Source organism: Ornithodoros turicata, chromosome 5 (genome assembly GCF_037126465.1).
Source record: "Ornithodoros turicata isolate Travis chromosome 5, ASM3712646v1, whole genome shotgun sequence".
Lineage (NCBI taxonomy): Eukaryota > Metazoa > Arthropoda > Arachnida > Ixodida > Argasidae > Ornithodoros > Ornithodoros turicata.
The window spans coordinates 79,690,242-79,709,784 of record NC_088205.1 but is presented as its reverse complement, the minus strand read 5'-3'; the positions used below and the strand labels follow the sequence as shown (position 1 = coordinate 79,709,784).

Below are 19,543 nucleotides of genomic sequence, written 5' to 3'. Positions count from 1 at the left end.
AAAATAGAGCCAGAAAAAGAGAGAAAAACAAACAAACAAACAGGAAAGAGGAAGTCGCCCATGTTCTTCAGCACCTTACTGTGGCTCGTCTAATGTTCCTCCGTTTGCGTCCCTACCTCAGAACAGTTATACTACTTTCCATCGTGTAAAGATCGTTTTTCTCGTTCCAGCTCCTACCGTGCTACGAGCACCCTATTCGGGCTATACGCGACTCACGCATTGCCGCAACCTTCCATGGACGATCGCACGTTTCATCACAGTTTCACAAACTCAGTCATATTTCTGCAGCTGCTGACACGGCGTAACGTTATTACGGCATATCCGAGCGTCGTCGACGACGTTCTTGACGGCGGAAAACATCTGTCTTCAACGTTCAGGGAGGCCATGGATTACGACTTTTTTTGATGACGAGATCATAACGCAAGCGCGTGTTTACGTTGACATGACGCCTACGTTCCAATTGCTCGTTTGGTATACGCGTTGGCTTAACTACGAAAGGTAAACAGGTATGAGGAATTAACTAGCTTTAAGTTATAGTTTTAGCAGTGGTTCCGAGAACACGATAAGTCAGCCGCCCGATTTATTTGATGTGGCTGTCTTATCACAACGTAACACAAACACCAGGATTGAAAAAAAAAAAAAAAAAGAAACATCCAGCAAGATGAAGCAAAAACAGCATAGAGGAATATGTCCACTGAAAAATAAGAACGAGCTTGCCAGGATTCGAACCTGGAATCTTTTGATCCGTAGTCAGACGCGTTATCCGTTGCGCCACAAGCCCGCCGTGCTACCCACTACTAATTATAATTATTGTAATTATTTGCACTTTTAGCCAATGGGGATATGGTTACTATGTTTGATGCTGAGTAATTGATCAATTTCTGTGATGTATCGAGGCCACCTCTTAATGTACAGGGTGTTACCCTATAAAAGTCTACCCGCGCCGGCATGCCGTGCTCGCCAATTACTCAATGCAGGCGGCACAATATGTTGCCTACGTATAAAACTCATAAGGACATTCCATCATGGTAAATATCGATGTGATTGAGCACCGTAACGCAAAGTTATAGCGCGAAACGTGAGATTCCCGTAGTCAAAACAGCCAAGATGGCGCCTCTCAGTTAGCAGACGACATCCCTTTTGGGTGTCGTCTGCTGAGTATGCGTCGGCATTTTTCGTTCCTCACGTTGCTTACTTCTGAGCAAAATACGACAGTTACACGAAAACGAAATGAAAACTGCAGCTCCATCCGGCTGGCAGGATATGCGACACGTTGTCGTGTGGGGAACAGCATGTCAAGTGCTCTTCTCAACGCCGCCATCTTGTTTGTTTTGACTATGGGAATTGCACGTTTTGAGTTGTAACTTCGTGCTGCGGCACTCAATCACTTTGAAATTTACCAAGATCAAATGTCCTTATGAGCTTTATATGAAGATCGCACAATGTGCCACCTGCATTGAGTAATTGGCGAATACGGCATGGCGGCACGGGTAGACTTTTATAGGGTAACACCCTGTAGATCGTGTTGGGTGAGGGCGGAAAAACATTGTCGTCTTCAATAGCCAGCGCCAGCACATGCACGAGCAGGTCCTATAGCTTCGACCGACTGCAGGAGCTGAAATAAAGTGGATTCCGCAACTTCTCCAAACCTGAGAGCACCGATTCGTTAGGGCGATAATGAGGCGGTAATTACTGCGATAATTCAATAATGAGAATTTTCCGTGCGTTGTCTCTCTCTCATTATCTCGAGCACCGTTCATTTTGAGGTCATTAAGGGACTATGTGAACATCCCGAGTAATTACCCCGTAACGAATTCTGTGACTTGGAGTCGTCGTTAAGTAGTTGGAGGCAATTTATTTTATCACTCTCGCACGTCTTTTAATATCGCAGAAAAAAAAAAGGAAAACGACAGGGAGAGAATAAGATTTTTTTAATTTTTCGTGTTAGCGCCGCGAAGCAACTGCGGCTATGAGCAGCGTATACAGCCGTGGACAGATGTAAAGAGGACAGGAGAAAGGAGTGGGGGTCAGTATGCGTCCTGGGCCGACTTCAGGGGCGAAAATAAGAAGGCAAAGAAAAAATTCAACACCCAGAAAGAACCCGTCTTCCCAGCGTCCTCCTCAGTTTTTTTTCTTTAATTTCTACTTATTTGTCGGCCAAATTTTAGTGATCCTTTCCAGTTTGATCTGCGCGCGCATCTCTGAGTAGACAAGACCAAGATTTAAAAAAAAAATGGAGGGGGGGGGAAGGAAGGCGGATACTTCTACTCTACAGGGTGTTCAAAATTAAGCTTTCACGAGCGCTACGCAACCACAGCGATGACAGGAAACCCGATGATAACTTTACGCTACTTGTGTAAGAAACAGGTGCTGCTAATTATGTAGCACCTGTTTCTTACTCAAGGAACAGAAAAAAGTAGCACCAGTTTTCTTTTGTTCGCCTATTTATAAAGTGCTAGTGAAAGCTGAATTTTGAACACCCTGTATATATCACCTGCGGTTTTATCGTCAATCTATCTCTGTACAGCTTTCCATTCCAGTTCTCGGCACACAAACGAGCCTCCGAAGTCAATGCACTATATATCTACTGGTTACTTATCGAGGTAGGTATGTATGCCTTCGCACGGCGCTTCCTGACAGTGGCGTTGTCGGTGATCTGCGGAGACACGTGTCGAGCGACCCAAATACGGTTCAAAATGACACGTGACTATGTATCGTCTATTTGCTCGCGGCGGAATGGTGATACGGGAAGCATATACAGCGGTGATATCCCACTCTTCATTTTCACTCGATGGTCCGTGTCACAGATAACGACGAGGTTACCGTAATTTCACGCATATAAGCCGCACCGCAGATAAGCCGCAGGACGCGTTTTTTGGGACGTTTTGAAAATTTTCTGGCAGATAAGCCGCACCCGCAGATAAGCCGCGGACAATACGAGACGACTGATTTGTGCGACAAAGGAGACCATAGAGAAGGCCATAAACCCTGTGGTCCATACTCCGGGATTGGCACAGTGTACAACAGAGGAGGTCAGTTCTGGAGAACTACCAAGATAGGATTGTGCCCTTGTGGGGGGTTTTTTCGTGGACTGATGGGTCAGTGATCTTCCAGAAGACGTGAATCACTGTCACCACTTTCCTTAAAGCTGCTTGGGGGAATGCACCAGGAAGATCAATCTACTCGAATGTGGACCCGTCCCTGTTACGCACTGTTCGTGCATCTGCAGGGCAGTGCTGTTCCAGAGGCACTGTCGGCCCTTTCGTTAAAATCGGCGTATGGGGAAAACACCAGGAAAAAATAGTCATCAGATAAGACGCACCGGTGGATAAGCCGCAGGGCGCCCGTGAGAAAAAAAAATCGCGCATAAGCCGCGGCTAATACGCGTGAAAATACGGTACTCGAAGCACGATTGGAGATACCGAATAGCAATTGTGAGCCATCCCAGAAAGTCCGACATTTTCCGGTAAAAACCGACGCTGCACATATTTACGATGGAGATATGTGAGGCTGTACTACTGCTTTCAATGATCCACAACGCCAAACCAGTAGTCAGAAAGGAAAAGAAAAATACAGTTGCACTTCTCATGTACGGACAGCCTTATCTTATCGGCTGCCGTACACAACGTGCGTTAATCATCGTCTTATCACCATGAGAGTGAGTCCGTCAGAATTTCAGGTAAATGATGATGAAATGTGCGATGAAACCCTCCTGCGCGACAGCGTACATGAGCCAGTTTACACACATAAAAAAAAAGAAAAAAGAAAGAAAAAGAAGAAAGAAAGAAACGTTTTGAATATCGCACTAGAAACAGATGCATTTCCCTAACTTGAGAGAAGAGTTCATCTTCAAGTAGAGAAAGGATATATTGACCAACGGAATCAATCAAGTGGACTTGTGCCTGTCCCGTGAACAATTCGACAAACAATAATTCTCTTCCACTGTCAGCTGAAGTCACACAAGTGTCAGTGTCCATAACAGATTTTCTTTGGTGGTACCTCCTCATCCACCGAACAACAATGTTGTTTGTTACCTAGCGCTATCTTTATGTTTACCCAGAAAAAGCCAGGCACGGTAATGGATCTCGGGAAGAAAAACACGCTCTTTATCGCCGCCATAGAGAATGCGGGAGGCGCTGACTCAAACCCTGACAATGTGCGCCTATGAAAGTTCAGGTGATATACAATATATATATATATATATATATAATGATGCGGCGCTCGCTGGACCGAAAGAGTTCAGGCAGGAACTGTTACGCTACAAGTTTAAAAGTAATACGGTTTTGCTTTGATTGCTTGCTTTAGCTTTACGGAAATAATTCAGGCTCGAGAATTTATGTATTTCTCGTAGTCGATGAACAATATGTTAAATAAATGAACTGTATGGGTATATTTTTTCCCGAAACTGAACTATTATGTTTTCTTTTCTTTTTTTTTCATTAAACAAATGTATCATATTCTGCTTCAAAAAATTTTTCGCTAGAATTTCAGAATTTCATCCGTCCTCGCACGATAACAGTCCAATATCCAGTTCCGAAACTCTCTCAGATCCTATAGATATCGCGTATCTCCAAACTCGCATTTTATTAATTCAGATTCCAAGCTGCCGAAGTCTATATAAGCAAAACAATTCCACCGGCATCACCGTTGACGTCAAACCGTCGTTCCCCGCTAGCAGATCGCGCGGGGATGATGTTTCCATTATGTAAGCGATTTTCGCCTCTCCGCTTCAAAACGATGACGAGCCAAATGAGGAGCCCGGAACGAAGCGGAAAAAAATAAGCGTTTCGCGAACAGAGGGACCCACGTCATCATATCTTCTTCCTTTCGAGCGGACAGCTTCAACGTAAAGGAGCTTGTAAGTGGGTTTCCCCGGGTCTCTCGACAGAATTGCTTCTCTGTCGGAGAGAAAAAAAAAAAGACGCCGGAGCGTAAGCGTCGCACGCCAAATTATGGAGACCCAAAGAGGGGGCTATAACGTTACAACAACGTCTTGGGCGCTCAACTGTGGAAGGCTCTACCTCCCCCATTGTTATTCTTTTTTCTTTTTTTTGTGTGTGTGTGTCCGCGAAAAATGCGCCAGAAAGAAAGAAGCCAAAGCGAAGCAGGACTTGTGTCGCTTAAAAACAAAAAAGAGTGCGAGAAATTTGCGAATAGAGTTAACGCACGGTATAATGATGTGATGATGATGATTTGGGTTTTTTTCGTGGAAAAACTACTAGGGCTAGGTATAATGATGTTGAGAGATGGGGGACACAAAGTTATGCAAGGCATCTCTTGTCTAGGTTTTTCTGGGGTCTTGTATGGGTTTTTCGTGTTCAGCGTTGCTGAGAATGAATCCAGCGCGAGTTTTTTCGTCGCCTGTCAGGGGCGAGATCGAACAGGCAAGTTAGCGTTCGTGTACAGGTGCACAACAAAATGGTTCTGCTACCGAGACCAGGGGGGGGGGGGGGATCAGAGATCCCTCGGTATATGTTTCAGCGAGACAGGCACCGGCAGAAATAGCATTCACGCAAGGTTATGTTTTACAGTACACGCAGTAACCTGTAATAAATTTTAAGGGGGCTTTTACAGGAGAAGCTCTGGTACAGTGCCGGGCTATCACACGCAACGCGGATCAGTACTGCTTGCGACGTGCTTGTATAGTATAGAGTTCTCGTGGTATGTTCTGTTTGAAATCGCCAGGTCCTGCAACATTAACTCCTAAGTAATAGAATCGTGTGGCATACAGCCCACCTTCAATCTGAGTATCCGTACAGCCCCTTCAAAGGCGACAAAACCAATACGCGCTGTTGGACCACCGACTGAAGATTTCGGACAAGTATGTCGCATGGAGTACATAAGAACTGCGTTGTTTGTTCAACTCATTTTGTGTGTGGGGGGGGGGGGATGACAGTACGTCATCAAAGAGGCGCAACGACGTCAAAAGTGTGGTATCCAAGAAAGCTGTTGAAGTTTAACCTCCCTAGAAAACAGAAGAAAAGAAAAAAAAGCCCCAGGGAGGAAAAGTGCGGAAAATAGACGCCTGTCTGACATGACAGAAATTGAATATTTTCTGGGGAAGCTTGGATGAGACATTCGCACTACCAAGAAACGGAATGTGCAGACTGTACTCAAACCATTGCGCCGCATACCAATGCACTCTCAAACACAACTCACGAAACATACGAGTCTATATGTATCGCAGAATAAATTATTTATTCCGAAACAACCCCCCTATAAGCAACAACACAGACCCCGAACACATCACATCGGACTTTCTAGCGACGAGATACAATTATATATACAGTGTTTTCCAAAGAACAAGATACTCAGGAATGCAACGCGTTCGCCTTGCACAGTTCGACCCACGCTCGTCAGAAAAATAACGACCTAGAAAAGCGGCAGAACCGTTTCATGGCCACAGCTGCGAGATCTGCACCGACGAAAACAAACACGCGCCGCGTCACCATTTGGCTGACCCGGTGACGACATACATGCGTGACTATGAAAGTGACCGTATTATACAATGTTATGAACTTTGAGGTCCTCCTAGTGTGACTAGAACAAAGTCTATGTACTGAAGAAAGGACGGAGCTGTTGGACCAAGGTCTTTCTTTCCACTAGCATCGCTCACAATCCCGGCTTTGTCGAAAACAACAACGCAGCCAACAGATCCAGGATGATAGCGCGAGAGGCGTCAGGTCGTTGGAATGTCGGTCCGACGACCCAAGTCGTTGACTTTTGGGCTCGCGTGGACTAAATGCTTGCAGGGAGGGTTGACACTTGGATCGTTAGTCCTAGAGGCACTGGGCAGCATTTCAGGAACTTCACCAGGCACGAGAGGTTGTTGTTGGTGGTGGTGGTAAATTGGCAACCTCAAGTTTCGCGCTGACTGCTCGTAAATCTGTAGAAGTCACGAGGCTTCCGTGGAACAAATCACACAATTTTTGCCACGATCTCCTTCAACTGACTGGTTCTTCCTCAACCCTTTCCAGCAGGACTGGAAGGGTCATGGGCGAGTTCTTGCGCGGAATCGGCTTTGTTCGCGCACCAAACGCTGCCATCCAGTCTTCGACTGGAAGCCCGCCGTCATCGGGGGACCTGAACGCCAGGGAGACGCCGTCGAGGGACCTCTGAGACACTCGGAACTGTCCCGGAGAAGGCTGATCCAGTGTGCACGACTTCAGATTGATGCTGGTCAACGCCTTGCAGGCGGTCACCAGTGCCCGTACGGGGTACAACACTGCGAAGTGCTCGTGCGTCGTTTTGTAGACCCGGACGAACACACTTTGCAACGTCGCCGAAGGGTTCGCGTTGGGCACGACGACTTCGAGCACACCAGAGAAGACCTCGCAGGCATCACGTCGGAAATTGGTGTTGTCGCAGAAATGGCCGAGCCGGAGTTGGGCGCTCGGTAAACAAGGCATAGTGTATGACGTCGTGGAAGCAGAAAAACGCGTAAATCCAGCACAGCCGACAGATCGCTCGATTCTGGAGCGGAGTGCGCGCTCGCTCGCTTTCATGTAGCAGACGAGAGAGAGAGGAGGAGATGGAGGGCTCGGCGCATGCGCGGACGCTACAGAGACGCAGACGACGCCGCACCGCCGCGTTGGAATCGTCTGGCACAATGCGGTTTTGGGAAGATGAGAGTATAAGAGCTGGTATCGCTGTATTTGTGCGGATTGTCTGACAGCTATGGGATCTTGCAGTGTGACTTTTGGTCAGGGCCAAGTTTCGGATCCGATATGGATAGCGAGTACTTTGATATGGCGTGCCTTAGTCACGTGCAAAAACACGTTTCTGGCGCACACACACACACGCAGCGAAATACGCGGATGACGAAATGTCGGGGGAATATATCATCTCCGTTGCTTGTTGGTGTCTGTTGAACGTGCTAACACCACTTGTTTCGGAAGTTTGTCGGAAGTTCATTGCGTGGCAAGAACGCGCGATATCGAGAAGGGATTTCCCGTTGCGACTGAGCCATGAACCGTCAACGGTAGAGCGTCCGCTGGGAAGTACGGCATCGTCAGACATGAAAGTTTTGTTGAAGACATTGCCTCGTGTTTGGGGTAAACCACACAGACGAATAAAAGTTTTGCCGCTTTTTCTTTTCTTTTTTTTTTTTAACGCTGAACTTGCGCGCTTTGAAATAAATATTTGAAACAAATTAAGAAAATCATTTGGGTAACTTTCGATAATTCTTCGCAGAAAGCAGGAGAATGACAGAGAGAGGGGTGAAAAACGGGGCTATGCAGAAGAAACAGGTGGAGAAAGAACGGGGAATCTGATCATCCCTCCGAAGTTGGGCGACTCACAAACAATAAACAACGGACAGTCAACAATGGAGAGCCATCAATATGGCAATGACGCAGGACCATTGTTTGGGAAGGTGTCTTCGAACGCCTCCGAGCGTCATCGTACGCCAGAATCCCTTTGTGTTATTTGCGCATGTCAGTCGGTGGAAATTTTCCTTCCGGCCGTTTCTTAAAGAACTTTCGTCCTACTTGACTTTGACAGGGACACCGACCCGGCGACAAAAAGGACAACAAGGACGACGGAGGACATAGCTTGAGACATAAACGCGAGAAACGGACGACGGACACAGCTCATAACCATGCAACACGACTTTAACAAAAACAGGAGGAATGGGAAGCAAATTTCTCAAAGACAGGAAATCGCAAAGATATCGGATAGGGTAATACAGTGTCTAATAGTGACTAATGAGCTGTCGTCCTTTTCCTGTATCTATGCCACAAGCTCAAGGTACACCTTCAAACAAACCCCATAATGAGGAACCAGCCTCATCTTTCTCGAAACAGGACGTTGTCCTGCGTCGTCTTTATTCTTTTTCTGCGCCCTTTCCCTCCTCTTGACATTGGTGGGTCGCTCGAGGATATAATAATAAATAATAATAATAATAATAATAATAATAATAAAGGCTTCGTAAATAGCCATCTTTAGCTAGATATTGAATTTCGTAGTGGCAGCTCGACATTGGGGGACGTATATGTACATCTGTTCAGAACATTATTTCCCGTCGTTTTCACGCATGCTGCTTCTAAAGTACGTACCAGAGATTGCAAAGTGCGTGTTTACGAACACGTCTTCGAAAGAAAGAGTTGATTGCATGGCACTAGACTTGCCAGAAAAGCGTGGGATTCTTGGGAAATTGCAGCGATTAAGCAACCTAACTCGAGACAACAAGTTCCTGGAAATATCATCTTTGGTCCCCACCATGATTACAACAATTACTTTGGCTTCGCGAAACCCGTGACTTTCAGCGCCCGAGAACTTGTCTTGCGGTCTCCGCTCACAACAGTTTTTTTCCCTCCCTCGCTCAGTTGTTGTTGTTGTTGTTTACGTTTGCGCGCGCACTGACTTTCGTTGTTTGTTTTCTCCCTCGTTTACTCTGATTACCGACGCCTGGTATTCCTTTTCAGCGCCGCGAAGCACCTGTGGCTATGAGCGACGTACAGCTGTGGACAGATGGAAAGGGGAACAGCAGGAAGGAGTGAGGGGACAGAGTGGGCTAGTACGTGTCCTGGGCCGACTTTACGAGGAATTTTCGGAATGTCCGCCGGAAAAGTCCAGACAGCACCTCCCCATGGTAGGATTCGAACCCACTACCTTCCAGTCTTCAGCACCACCTTGGCTCCCACCAGCGAGTTATTATTCCCACCGTCGAATGTTATTTATCGACAGACACCAACCCGGAGGCAAAAGGACAACAAGGACGACACAGGACATTCAGTGGTTGTTTGTTTGTTTGTGTCTCTGTCGTCTCCGCACCACATGGGGGTCATTTAACGCAGACACTATACAAAATAAATACTGTTGGAACGTACTGTCATCATCCTTTGAAGGTAATTTCGAGAGGGGGCAACTCAATATTCCCGGCTGTCAAAATCCCCGATCTCGAAATTCCCGTTCTCGAAACAATGAAAATCAAGGATAATGCTCGATTGCTTCGTAAGATGATAAGCCGTGTTCTAAAAACACGACATTACTATTTAACCACTCAAGTTCACGTTTTTTTTCTTTTTTTCGATGTTTGTCCGAGTCCTTTTAGAGAAACGAAAGTCACATTTTAGCGGCCGTTAGGCTTAGCAGGGCGGACACGACAGGACAGCACGTTGGTTAGTTTATTATTACGTTAGTCCACGTTCGGTGTCTGCATTAGTCCAAGTTCGCTGTTGGCAGTTTCCCGCGCGCGCGACTGTGCAGTTTATAGTTAGATAACATCTATTGACAGCAGTTTATTTTGCAAACGGGGATTTCGATCGCTTTATTTCGAGGTACACCCTTTCGAGAAAGCCAGCCGAACTGTACCCATGAGGAGGGAAAGCAGCATGTTCGATGAGAGACGCACACGCAGCAACTCTATCGAGCGGGAGCGTGGCAGCCAGCCGCCGACCTTGAAAAAGAGAGACGCTCCCGACCAACAATATTACTCTGACCATCGACCTTCGGAGAGAGGTTCGCACAGCATTCCGACATCGCGCTGTAAACATGTTTCTCGTTACGTGTGACACTCTATGGCGCCGAGTGGCAGCTCCAAGAGTTCGCCGGGCACGATGCTTGTATAAGAGAGCGCACAAAACAGAGCGGACGAGATTAATTCTCGGGTGAAGTGCTCTCTTATTTATTTGACTGCTTGCTCCTATCAAAGCTTGGCCGTTTTTCAAAAATCGGGCATTTCGAAAAGCAGGATCGTTGTTTACGCTGCCCGGAATACCATGCCCCGTTTGCCCGGGCCTATGCCGCGTGCATATGTCGTGACATCAACAGGGGTATATAGACACTTATCGGTGTGGACGTGCAACTTCTAAATAGCAGGGCGACGTGTGTCAAACGTTTGTTTTTTTTTCCTCTTTTTACTAGCTTATCGCTAATCTATTTCAGCGGAGGCACATTATAGCTTTCAGTAAACGTGCATGATGGATGACACAATAGGTGACGCATAGTATAGATCACGATGATATGAGAAGAAAACATGCTCATATGTCTTGCCAAGTCGGCTTTCTGAGTTGGTTGATGGGTTAACTTCGCTAATAATCCTGGCGGTTACCGTGGTACCCAATGAAGAGTACTGAAGGATGTTCGCATACCCCTCCCTCTCCTGTGCCACCATCATCTCTCTCATCCCTCTTTCACCCTCACCACTTCCCCCCCCCCCTGGTGAACCTTCCCCCTACGTTTGGTTCTGTTGTGCCACGTTACAAGGGTGCCGCCGCTTGGGACGTCACTGGTATATGGCCCGGTCCCAAGCAGCACAACATATTGGCCCGATATTGGTCCAATATTGGCAATACTGGCCAAATATCGGTCCAATTTTGGAGCAATATTGGGCAAATATGTTGTGCTGCTTGGGGTACAAGTTGCTCAGGTACACCGCGATGCACGATGTGAAAGAAAGGACAGCCGTAAATATCAGAACCTGGTAGCGCGGAGTAATTCATCGGCATTTCCAAATATATATATAATCTTGCACGAAAGATGATGGTGATGGTGATGCGATAAAGACAGAATGGGATGAAAAATGAAAGGCAGTCACGAAACGAAACCGAACGGAAGAACCGGTGGGTACTTTCCGTATTTTGGTACATTTTAGAAGCTCTAAACTTTCAATTTTTTTACCCCCGCCTTCCTAAAAAAAAGCAGATAAATAAAGATCTCGACACCGATTTTCTTGAAACGAAATCTTCATCTCTTCAATCCTTAGGCTCGAAGGAAGCCCCCAGCTAATTTTATTTTCCATCTAACGTCGAATATTTTTCCTTCCAAACTTTCTCTCGCATCTTTCTGCGTATATTTATGGACTGACACAACGAAGCAGGAAACCTTGAACTCGGTGCAGGAAAGGCTAAGGAAGAACACTTAATACGGGATGGCCTTTTCGAGCGAGCTCGTCCACATATAGCAACCGTCATTGCCCGACGGAGACAGTCCTTCCCACTTCGATAAGCCGCAGGAATAATAAATCCAGGGACCTCATCAAGGCGCTCCTCGTTCCATATGAGATAACGGGATAAGAAAAGCAAACGCGTCGTCGAGTCGCTCTCTGCAAGAATGAAAGACACCTGCATGCTCTAGTTCCATAGTTCTTCTAAAATGGGCTCCGTTAGATGAAAGTATTTAGATAGGAGATAGGGTGGCTATATGAAACGCTGCATCAAGTACTGTACAACTTACGAGTCTCTCTCTTTCCGCCGGATCGTTTATGTTTTACAGTTTCGATTTGGTATAGGGTGCAATTCATTAAATGATTGTAATTAATTTATTTTTGTTTATGAATTTACAAACGCACAAAAAATTAAATAGAAACGCACCAAAATAAATTCTTCCAAAATCTAACGAACCTCCAAAAAAGAAAAAAAAGAAAAAAAAATCTCAATAACGTTTCGTTTTTACGTGTGCAACTATAAATCCCGTTTCGAGTGTGTACACCCAAAATGACAAATTTCGGTTCCGAATATTTAGAGTCGTCAAATATTCAGTACTATTCAATCAAAGAGACTTCGCAGAATATTAAAATATAATCCTTGGCACGAAAACATTTTCGACATTCAGTACTGCATACGAGCCCAGTTTTGTATAGTACTCGATCGCATGCTATGTACTACGTTGATGGAAACCCTTCACAAGTAACAAGATGCGAACACTTAATTCATACAGCTTTCTCACCTGAAGTGATATGTGCTTGATATCTAACGGTGCTTCCAACATTTCTTGCGAATCACTTTTAGAAGCAATTTCGCGAAAAAATTAAAATGGACCTCCGCAGTATGTGCAGTAACCTATAAAGCGAACGAAATAGGAAGGTTTATTAATCATTTTAACACCGCCCCTGCCCCCCCAAAAAACTCATTTTCTCCCCCCCCCCCCCCCCCCCCGCGTGATGACGTCACGAGTAGGACCCAACATTTTTTCCGAACCTCCTCTGGCTTTGTATCGGCGCATTTCTATTTGTGAGTTTCGGCATGGTGTGTAGGTCATTCAGAAAAGCTTCCTGCCCAGTACAAAGTAACTTTCAAAGTATAAAAAGTATCATAAAAATGTAAAGGAAAAGTATACTTTCAAAGTATAAAAGTATAAGTATTAAAATTTTCATTCAGTTCCGGATTTTAATAAAACGCAGAACGGGAGAAAAGACACGTTGTAAAGAGCAATAATTGTTCCTGGCACAACAAAAAAGTAACGCAAGACAAGTATGCACCGTGTCATTTGGTAGACAAATATATCATTGTGCACGGCAGTGCGGTGCATATGCTTGCATGCAATCATAGATCTCAAGGAACACGAAAGGCTACGCGACCTTGGCTTATCAGCTGACATTTCGAGTAGCAGACGATCGTCGATAAGAAGTAAGACCCCGGTGACGTTGATGGCTGTTTTTCGTGCACAAACAGAGTGGAAAAAACTCGGTGGGGGTAAACAGAAGTACGAAGATAAAGAAAGTTTTTTTGGCCTCCGCCCTTTCGCCAGGAAACATCGAGACTGGTCAAGGCAGAATAAACATCTCAGGCAGCACAATGTACTGAAAGTCGAGTGCAGCGGGGGTGGACGGTATGCGTCTTGCCAAGGCCTTCCACATACCCGTCCACCCCCATTGCACTAGACTTTCAGTACATTGTACTACCCGGGATATGTTACCTGAAGTATAAATAAATAAATAAATAAATAAAAGAAGTTCCGAGCGCTCGTCAAATAGCGAAGATATTCAACGTGCTCTCTGCAGTGCATTTCGTGACATTTTCTCGATAGGCGTACAAACAAAAGGGGCGTACATTAACTCCTTTTTGGGGAATACATCCTTGCCACATATCACTCCCGGAAGGGAGTGTGGCAGTGGCATGCCCTTGCGTTAAATGTCTTTTTTCTTTTTTTTAATGCGCATGTAGTACGGTTGTACAGGTCCCGACAAAAGTTTACGGAACACGCGAGCGGTGTATTTTTTCTGGACGACAGCGCTCTTAGCGACACACAGCGGTAGTTTCGGTATGATTACTGTTGCACGTGCCCGCGAAGTAAGTTGGATTTAACTGTTGTGCTCGTCAACAACTCGTGACTACCGTCAGTTGTTTATCAATCAATCAATTATCAATGCCAGCGTCAATTGTTTATCAGCTCGTCACGCGTCGTCCATAATAAAGCAACTGTTTACAAGATATCTTTCTTTCTCTTGTCTACATATCATAGCTTTCCAATAAAAGCAATACACCATAAAGTGTTGCCACCATGATTCATCCTTGTTATCACGATGATAGCAGCGAGCTCACTGTCTCAACAATCGTTGAATCACGTGTTGTTGGCGACCACAACAGTAAAATCCAACTTACTTCGCGGGCACATACAACAGTAATCATACCGAAACTACCGCTGTGTGTCGCTAAGAGCGCAGTCGTCCACCCCTCTGAGGCAGTGAACTGGCCTGATTTCGCCAGCTTCTGCTTGCCGCTAGGGTGTCTACCGAGGAGAAAATACACCTCTCGCGTGTTCCGTAAACTTTTGTCGGGACCTGTACCCAGGATGAAACGTACACACACGCAACAGGTCACATCACTTTGAGGTGGTGTTACCTTGTTTATATCTTGTTTTTGCGCTTACCGAAAACCAAAAATAATGCAATATAATATTAATTTTGCAAGTTCCAACTACGCATAACCAAAGGGGGCTACCACTGGACGGGTAGCGGGATACTCTTTCTCACCTGAGGGTATTTGCGCCTCGATATTCCCGGTTGCAAAATCCCCGATTTCGAAACAAGGAATATCAGGCTGAATGCTCGATTGCCGTCAATGCCATTTTTAAAAACACGACACCATTATTTATCCACTCAGACTCGCGGATTTCCGATGTCTATATCCAAGTCGGTTTGAGCGAACGGCAGTCAAAATTTAGGAGCCGTTAGGCTTTTAGCAGGGCGGACAAAGCATGTTGCGCATGCTGGTTAGTTTATTATTACGTTAGTTCAAGTTCGGTGTTTGCGTTTTTATAACCACGTTAGTCTAAGTTCGCCGTTGGCAGTTTTCCGCGCGCGATTGTGCATTTTATTTCGAGGTATACATTCGTTCTGACGCGCGCGTAAACAAGTTCTACGTGTCCAGACAAGCCGCAGTCTCAGGAAAAGAAATGGTGATATCTCTTTGCCGCAGTACTAACTACACCGAGTCAGACTTGTACAAAATACTGCGCAAAAGTATTTAAAATAAGATACTAAATACTCTACGGAAAAAGTATTTAAAATAGAGTACAAAATACTCAAAACTGAAAGTAATTTGAGTAGAGCACTAAATACTCTAAGAAGTATTTAAGATACTCTTTAAAGTACTTTAGTATTAGCAGTAAGTGAAACGCGTATTCTGAACGTGGCCTTACAAATGAAAGGAATAAACTTCATCAGCCATGCATATCTTTCATTTGCAACGTCTTGGAGTCAAGTAATGCTTGGTGAACTTTGGTGAACCCAAGTAAACTTTGTTGATATGTTCCGACCCAAAACTTCGTAATCCTTCCTGTTTGTCGGTTCGGGTCTTTCAACCTCTGGCACGTGTTTATTGCTTTGATGACCAAGGAAATAAATGCCGGGATTATCTTGTACCTAATCCCCTGGTGATTCACCTGGCAATATGAATAGGAACGGTTTTCGGACGAAGTTGGCTATTGACAAGCAAGGCCAGGCTTGCGACCAGCCTATTGTACAAGAGGATAAATGACAGATTCGCGAATTCCCGAAAAAAAGAAAAAGAAGAAAAAGGGGGTTAAATTCCATTGAGCTGAAAATCTCGGCACGGCGGAAAACGTGCTGGATATGGCTTGACGAGGAAGGAAAGTATTTTGAGTACTGAGTAGCAAATACCGAAAAAAGTATTTTAAATACATTAAAAATACTTGTCGCAAAAAGTATTGAGTAGAGTACCAAAATGCCGGAAAAAGTATTTAAAATAGTGTATTTTGAGTACGTACCCAAGATACGTACAAGTCTGCACCGAGTAAACTGAAAGGCCCAATGCGACAGGATGAACTTTATAATATCGTTAGCATCTCTCTCCGAGCAGCCCTTGAAACCGAAGCGAATGCAAGCGCTCGGAGCAGCGCCCGTGAACACCTTGGTATGCTTACGTCTTTACATCGCCGAAGCACGTAAAGCGTTACCTGAGCGTATCAGTCCAGATAAAGCTACGTAATCCCGTCGTCACGTCGACAGCGGTATCGCTAGAAGCACGAACGCACATTTATAATCTGACGTCACGCTCGATATCGTTCATCTCTTGAGCATGTCTCCGCCAAATCGGTTCTTGGCATCTCCTTGCGTATCTGAGAGATAATGACCGCGGATATTGAGATAGGCGCATGTTGTGATGGGATATCAAGGGCTGGGAGCTTTGCGGGTGTCAACTGTCAACGAATACAGTTTTACCAAAGGCGGGTCCTGAATTGAAATCGAGGGTACTTTTTTTTATGCTCAGCGTTTGGTACAACATCATCAACCGCTGGTTGATCACGTTTGAAGGTTGGAGCAAACAGACGTGGACAAAGACAAACGCAAAACAGCAGCTCCGGAGCTGTCGTTGTGTGATTTTGTTCCTCTGCTTATATGTAACAGGCAAAAATGGGGAAAAGTCTATAGCACTCGCTAGTGAATTTGATAAGTAGTTAAAGAGATTGGAACATTTAAATAATTTGTTTTACTAAAAAACAAGTTTTTGGACGGAGTCGGTCCTTCGTCAGGTGCGATACATTATAAACACTAGGTATAGATCTAGAACACTATAACTATAGATCTAGAACTATAGATCTAGAACTATAGAACACTAGGTCTAGGTATAGATATTTATACTAATGTGCATAAGAGAAAGGGCTCTTATGCACATTAGTATAAATATTTACCAACTGTTCAATGCGTAAGTATTTAAAAAGAGTGCCAACATTTAAATAATTTATTTTACTAAAGAACAAGCTTTCGGACGGAGTCCGTCCTTCGTCAGGTGCGATACACTGAACACTTGGTAAATATATATACCGAGTATCGTAAATATGCTGTACCAAGTGTTGTGCCATGTACTCGATTAGAGCACACTACTGCACTCTAAGAAAAAAAGGAGTAAAACGGGGAGTAATTGCGGCTTCTACTCCCCTAGTCTGCAATTACCCCCCATTTTAGTCCCCTAACCCAACATTTAGTCCCGACATTTACTCCCCAGGACTGCAAATTGTCACTAAACTTCGCGAATGGTCTCCTGAATGCGACAGTCTACGTAAATATGTGCCCTTGGTCAATTTGAACGACATAAGGCTGTATAACTCAGACAACGTAGCAATTTTTCAGACACACAGAGTAAGAAACAATTAGCGCATCTTTCTTCGCAAATTGTGCCCTAGTGTGGCGCAAGATTTTATATCACTCGATATATCACGGTTGACGGTTTGCTTCAAAGTATTTTCATGCATGCGCACCAATGATGTACATGGGACTCTTACAACAGCGCGTGAAATCCGGTCTTCACTCTGTGACATTCATTTACTCCCGCGCATTTACTCCCGAAAGGGACTATTTTTTGTGGCAATGCAACTACTCCCCAAAAGGAGTAAAAGTACTTCTTTTTTTCTTAGAGTGTGCACCGGAATTCTCAATGCCACGCCAGCGATGTATATACCAGCAGCAACGTCCACGGCGTCCATGGCAGGGGACAATACTTGGCAATCGTATACGGCGCACGTGTATACAAAGCAAGGTGGCCCACGTGCTCATACATGTATTATACTTCCCGCAGGAAGAACATGATGAGCGAGAGTACAGGATGAGCGAGAGTATAGGATGAGCGGAGGGAGGACACAACCGGCTCATCGGGGACGAAAATGCGAGAAACGAATGACACCTCACGCTCCAAGAGATCCGGAGACACGAAGAGGGAGGTCATAAAACCCTTCCTGTAATACGTGGATGCGCGGCACGATTTTCGCCGTCAGGCATATTGAATTCACAGCTATAAGGTTGCCACCAGGCCGGTATTATACCGGCACGGCCGGTTATTTGCTCGCTCTGCCGGTTGCCGGTAGGAAGGTGATACCGGCAGCCTTTTGCCGGTATTTGCGGCTCAAGACCCTTCATATGGGCTTTTGCGGGGTTTTCCCTTCAACACTCCACTACAGCTTGAATAAATCTGGAGCATAGACCCCATCTCCGCATTCACCAGTTCTTCCCTTAGTTATTCATTATTATTATTATTATTATTACACACATGAACATATGTTTCCTCGCATTATCTTGAGCTCTCTCTCTCTCTCGTTTTCTGTGTGTGCTCTTCCACCCCTCACCCACTTCCCTTTCCCGCGAGCCTTTCCTCCTTTCCCTCTATTCCACCTCCTCTCCCTCAGCCGGTATTTTTCACTGCGTAAGGTGGCAACCCTGTCCACAGCGGCGGCAAGAGCACGCGTGGGTCCTCTCCGGATACCAACCTCCGCAGTACCCTTTGTAATGGAGGTCATGTTTACGGCAATAACTGTACCGTCAAGTCCAGACAGAGCCTGTCATGGTTGCCAGTATAAGGGTACAAGGCGCAATGATTGCGTCTTGTAGCGGGGGACTGCAATGGGCATCAGCCGCGGGATCTCGATGTCAATACCAATGCCAACGATCAAATGCCAAGCACTGTCCCATAAAGTGGCTTTCCGAGAGCGAGCCTCTGTATAGGCGCTCAGGTTCGCCGGTGCTGAACAGAGTCCTGTTCGAGGAACCTCAGGACTAGACTCGGTTGAGAGACACTGGTCCAGAGAAGCAGGCGTGTATTTTTAAGCCGCCCAACCAACCAGTGGCCACTATTTCTTTTAAATTTTTGCTTAATCTAATTGATTAGATAACATTAGTTAGCCAAACTACATTAGCAACCTAAGTAGTTGACTAAACGAGCTGCTGGTCCGCCCAAGGCGCATCCGCCGAGATAAAAACCCTCGGTCACTAGAAGAGCGTTCTAAAACGTCCTTCAGTCTATAAAACGTAATTCGTTTAAACGAGCCTTCTCGCTAAATTGTAGCAATCTAAACTGAAAACATCTCTTCTAAGATATCGTTTTCTAAAATGAGATACGCGCATTTAAACGGCCATAAACGCGGGAGGGTACTTCCTGTTGCGGTTATGCTCAAATCAAGAAGGTGTTGCCAAAATAACGAAACGAAAGCGATAAAATTACTCGTAAAATGCGCGGCGTCAAAGACAAATCCAAGAGAACGAGAGCGAGTCCCACAGCAAGTTCCAGCCGGCGCCGCTAGGCGCTGCGAGTGGCGCAACGATCGAGATGCACGAGGCGTTATGCTCCTCGTGACTTTTCCTTTTTTTGCAAATCAGGTTTTCTTTGCGCTAATAAACAGGGAAAAGATACACACAGGTGGGCTTCCAAAACACTATGCTCTATTCATTCTCCCATACGTGTACAGTCTCGGAAACCAGTAATTTCCCCAGAAATCGACCCCTGGGGGGGTATGTATACGCATCAGCGACTGACATAGCGTGAAACTTGGGGACAGAGACATGACGGCAGAAACACTTTCTATCAACTGG

General features: G+C 45.4%; 1 protein-coding gene, 1 long non-coding RNA gene and 1 other non-coding gene across 4 annotated transcripts in view; all 3 read right to left on the bottom strand.

Moving 5' to 3' along the window:
* LOC135394933 (endothelin-converting enzyme 1-like) overlaps positions 1-19,543 on the bottom strand; it is a 123,665-nt gene that overhangs the window by 103,148 nt on the left and 974 nt on the right. The gene's annotated exons all lie outside the window — the stretch shown is intronic.
* Positions 709-781, bottom strand: Trnar-acg (transfer RNA arginine (anticodon ACG)). Its single transcript has one exon. It is a non-coding gene; the product is annotated as a tRNA-Arg (tRNA).
* LOC135394934 (uncharacterized) lies at positions 11,676-13,359 on the bottom strand. Its single transcript, XR_010422981.1, has 3 exons — positions 13,301-13,359; positions 12,670-12,782; positions 11,676-12,046 (listed from the first exon to the last, which is right to left on the bottom strand). It is a non-coding gene; the product is annotated as an uncharacterized LOC135394934 (long non-coding RNA).